This window comes from Schistocerca cancellata, chromosome 4 (assembly GCF_023864275.1).
Source record: "Schistocerca cancellata isolate TAMUIC-IGC-003103 chromosome 4, iqSchCanc2.1, whole genome shotgun sequence".
NCBI classification, from domain to species: domain Eukaryota; kingdom Metazoa; phylum Arthropoda; class Insecta; order Orthoptera; family Acrididae; genus Schistocerca; species Schistocerca cancellata.
The window spans coordinates 808,119,729-808,124,405 of record NC_064629.1 but is presented as its reverse complement, the minus strand read 5'-3'; positions in this window follow the sequence as shown (position 1 = coordinate 808,124,405).

The window sequence follows — 4,677 nt, the reverse complement described above, 5'->3', positions numbered from 1 at the left end:
TAGTTGATGCGTTTTGCTATTTGGGCATCTAGATAACTGACAATGGCCACGGTAGAGAGAATATAAACTGGAGACTGGCAACAGTAAGAAACATGTTTCTGAAAAAGAAATCAGTTAGCATCAGATTGAAATTTGAGTGTTAAAAAGTCCTTACTGATGGTGTAGACCTGAAGTACTGTCTTGTATGGAAATGAAATGTGGTAGATAATCGTTTTAGACAAGAATAACATACAAGCTTTTGAAATATGCTGCTACAGAATAATATCGAAGATTAGATGGGTAGATTAGATTAGTAATGGGGAGGTGCTGAATTGAAATAGGGAGAAAAGAGAATTGTGGCACAACTTGATTAAATGAAGAGATCAGGTGATAGGACACATATTGATGCATCAATCTGGCAATTTGCTAATGTAGAAAGCTGTGTAGGGGTAAAACTCATAGAGTAAGACCAAGGCTATGGTAAGTAGGTTCAAGTGGATGTAAGTTACAGTAGTTTCACGGAAAGGATGAGCCTTGCACAAGACTAGTACGGATAGGTGGATAAAACTAGTCTATGGACAGAAGACCACAGCAACAAAAACATTACTAAAGTCAGTCTGTCTATTGCCAAAGAGTAGAGCATATTGTAAGCTCAAACATTATTTTGTTCTTACAGGAAAGCACACTACTGTAAAAGAATCTGCAAAGCTATGGAAAAATCACAACTTCTTGTAATCACACATTATTCTTGTGACCAGTAGATGTAGGTAGCAGGTAGACTCCCCCTTCCTAGATTTTTGAAAAGCATTCGACGCTGTACCACACAGTCATTAATAACCAAGATAAGAACGTAAGGAGTATGTTCACAGATGTGAGATTGACATGATGAATAATTTTGGACTATGTTATGCTGGACAGCAAACGTTCAACAAACATACGATTACATAATCGATTTATCTGATAGTGGCAACAGTATTCGGAAATGCAGAAAAAATTTTGCTTAGTGTAGTAAATGGCAGCTGATTTCAAATGTGGATTAATGCAAGATAATGCCCATAACAAATAGAAACAACTTGAGTATCACATTACAAGATTGGTGGTGAACATGTGGAGCGTGTCACCTAGTTTAAAAATTTAAGGATAATACTATGAGGTGGGATTGTCCGAGCACCTCAACAATACATGTAGCTGTACTGTAGATGGGACGTCACTGGAGGGGTATATGTGGGGAGGCCAGACAAACATGTGGTTCCTGAAGAGGGGCAGCAGCGTTTCCAGTAGTTGTGGGGGCAGTAATCTGGGTGACTGACTGATGTGGTCCTATAAATGTTAAGTCCATATTGTGGATGATCCATGAATCCAATGAACATCTGTACACAGGTAGCCAAAGAACAATAGAGATTTATTAACACAGCACTTTAAGCAAGTACAACAGAAAGCAGCTTTCAAATTAATGCAACTAAAAGATCGTCCTGATCTGATAAGAGCTTGATACTAAACACAAAGTCAGTTTCTTGAACGTGCAAGTCACACTGTTATACTAATGCAGTACTGACGAGGGAAACTACCTGTTGCACTACCCTCAGATTTAGTGGTACAATGGCCCAGTGGATAGCCTGTCAATAACTGAACACAGAGCAAGCATGAAAACTGGAAGGAGGTGCACTTAACTGTGAAAAAATAAGCAAAATAGAAGCAGTGTATGGTTCAAGTTCAAAATGTGTAACGTCATGGTTAAGTGGACTGTGAAGGGGAAGATCCGTGTTCAAATCTCAATCGTGCACTATTTTTTTTTCACAAAGGTATGAACTTTCTGTCTAGTCGTCGACATGTCTGTCTTCCCTCTGTAGTCTTGGCAATTGTCATACTACACATTGGTTATAGAATATGAGTCATGTGGTAAGAATATATTACCTTCACAAGTAAATGTGATGAATAGTGAGAGCAGGCAAGATGCCATATAGACCTCTCACAGAAATGAAAACAACAAATAAATGGGTGCAAATTGTTACTATAAAGGAATTCAAGAGTCAAAACTTCCAGAACAGAATGCAAGAGTCATAACATGTGGTACCTGTGTAGAACAAAAAGAAGGCATGTACATCTGGAGGTCCCTTCCTTACACCTCACTGTTGCAAGTGGAAGTTACATCATGACACAGACATGAATTTAAGTATAGTGAACAAACATGTCAATGACCAGATGGAAAGTCCATAATTTTGTGAAACAAAAATGGGGCACAAGTGAGATTTGAATGCAGAGCTCCCCCTTCACAGACCAACACCATGGCCACACAACCATAACGCTGTGGCCATTAAAATTCACTCATTGTTCCACATCTTGAGCTGCTTTTCTTCACAGTTCAGTACACCTTCTTCCTATTTTTATGCTTGATCTGTGTTCAGTTTCTGACAGTCTATCCACTGGGCCTTCTTACCACTAAATGTGACAGAGATGTGATGAGTTTCCCTTGTGAGTAAGGACACTGTATGTCCTCATAGGATATCACCGATGTATATGAATTCCATGTTGATGCATTCGTGATGAGTCTGTGGTTTGAACATTATGTGGAGCCCTGAACCCCTGACTGTAGTGTGCTGCACTCTTGATATTGAGACCAAAGAACCATAACTGTGAGCTCCTGCTGTCAACTTGCTGGAGTGAGGCTGGGAAGCATCCAGCAAAGCCGTCTGGTGGAGAAATACCTGGAAGCTATGACAGTAGCACATGACTCACGGAAGTGAGCTTGTGCCATTGACAGCAGCACTGTACGTAGCGAATATAGCACCAAGGGATACTGCAGCTGCTGCAGATGTGAAGTCCCATGGTTATGTGCAGGCACCTTGAAATAGTGGCAACCGTGGTACACCAATGTGTGGCTGTTAGCTAGGCCTACACTGTAACATTCCTCTCCCGTAAAGAGGAAATTGGGGTTGAGTTGAGACAGTGGCTTGTCGTCAGGTTGATCACCAATTGTTGCTCAGAGAAACATCATTAGTAGTCTCACATTCTGTTACAGAACAACCTACAATATTTCGTAGCAATGTTCTGCAACGGCAACATCTTCCAGGACATGTGCTGAAGACAGTGAGTGGGAAGGCACTGATACAGCAGGTGGCCCGCAGCCTGCTGTGATACCAGTGGCATAGCAGAAATGCTGACATGCAGTGTGTGTGGCAGTGTGTATGCCATCTGGGATCAGCTGTGCATCTCAGGGCAAGTTGCATCGAAAGACTCAGAACCCCACGATTGTTCTTATAGAACAAGACCCTCAGCAGGAACGCCCACTGTTCCTAGCAGAGGCATACAGTGACATTATGTCTGCTCAGACAGAGTTGGTTGAACAGCTGCACTGCCTTGACCTTGAAAAACTGCACTCCAGTGGAAAAAGCCGGCAACATTTGGGAGGAAGCCTACAGGTGACCCACTTGCTAAAAAAGGCACAGCATCAGATTTAGAGCCAGGAGAAAGCCTGTGATTAGCAGAGGCCAAGTCTCGTAGTCGTTGCTTGTAGAACTGTCACCTCATGGACCAGTATAGACTTTCATGTGTACTCATTTTTCCACTGCACTGGATCTAGTCAGATATGCCACAATAAGTCTGGTGTGAAGTAACTGGGCTGTCTAGGCCATTGTGTCTTTGTCATTTTGCTGTATTCATATTTTTTACAAATCTGGCCCCCCTCTTGACAATGACGTGAGGTAACCACCATGATGCTTCAGGTGCCATGCATGCTACATCACCAGGTAGCCCTAGAGTAGCTTCTGCCTAGCTGTATGTTTTGACCTGATTCTCTGGGTTCTTGTGTTGGCCAAGGAAGGTGTCTTAATTTTACCCAACCACACCAAGTAATTTATTTATCACACAAAATGTCCCCCTCCTTCAGTAAACCTAGCCTTCAGGTTTTAATTCCTGCAAATTCTTGACAAGTTGACAGTTATATACAATACATTATTCCCATTTTCACTTGCTCCACTTAGACTATAAGCTCCATTAATTGTACTCTTAATTTTTCACATCATTTTCTGTGTTTAGCCCACTGAATCATTTGCTACAGATTAGTAAAATACATTATTAAAGTCTCTGATTTTTATAAATACCTCAGTACCCAATCTGGCTCTGTTCTTCTCTTTATTTCCTCTTACAGGGTGACAGTTATTGAACTATGTGAAATAAAATCGTCATAACTTCTGAACAGTTTGCATTAAGACGTTTGAACTGCACTGTTGGTCATAGGACATGATGGGAATTAGTATGCACATGGTTTGGTTTACTGACAAAGTCCGCTTTCATTTGGATGGGTTTCCCAATAAGCAAAATTGGCGCATTTGGGGGACTGAGAATCCGCATTTCGCTATCAAGAAGTCTCTTCACCCTCAAAGGATGACTGTGAGGTTCACAGTGTCCAGTCACGGAATAATCAGTGCAATATTCCTTGATGGCAGGGTGAGTACCAAATGGTACGCGAAGATTTTGGAAGATGATTTAATCCACATTATCCAAAGTGACCCTGATTTCTGCAAGATGTGGTTCATGCAAGACGGGGCTCTACCTCCCGAAGCAGGAGAGTGTTTGACGTCCTGGAGGAGCAATTGGGGACAGTATTCTGGCTCTGGGGTACGGTACCCAGAGTCCACAGGCATGTGCCTCGGTTGGCCGCCACATTCTCCACATCTGGACACATACAAAACCGTTTTG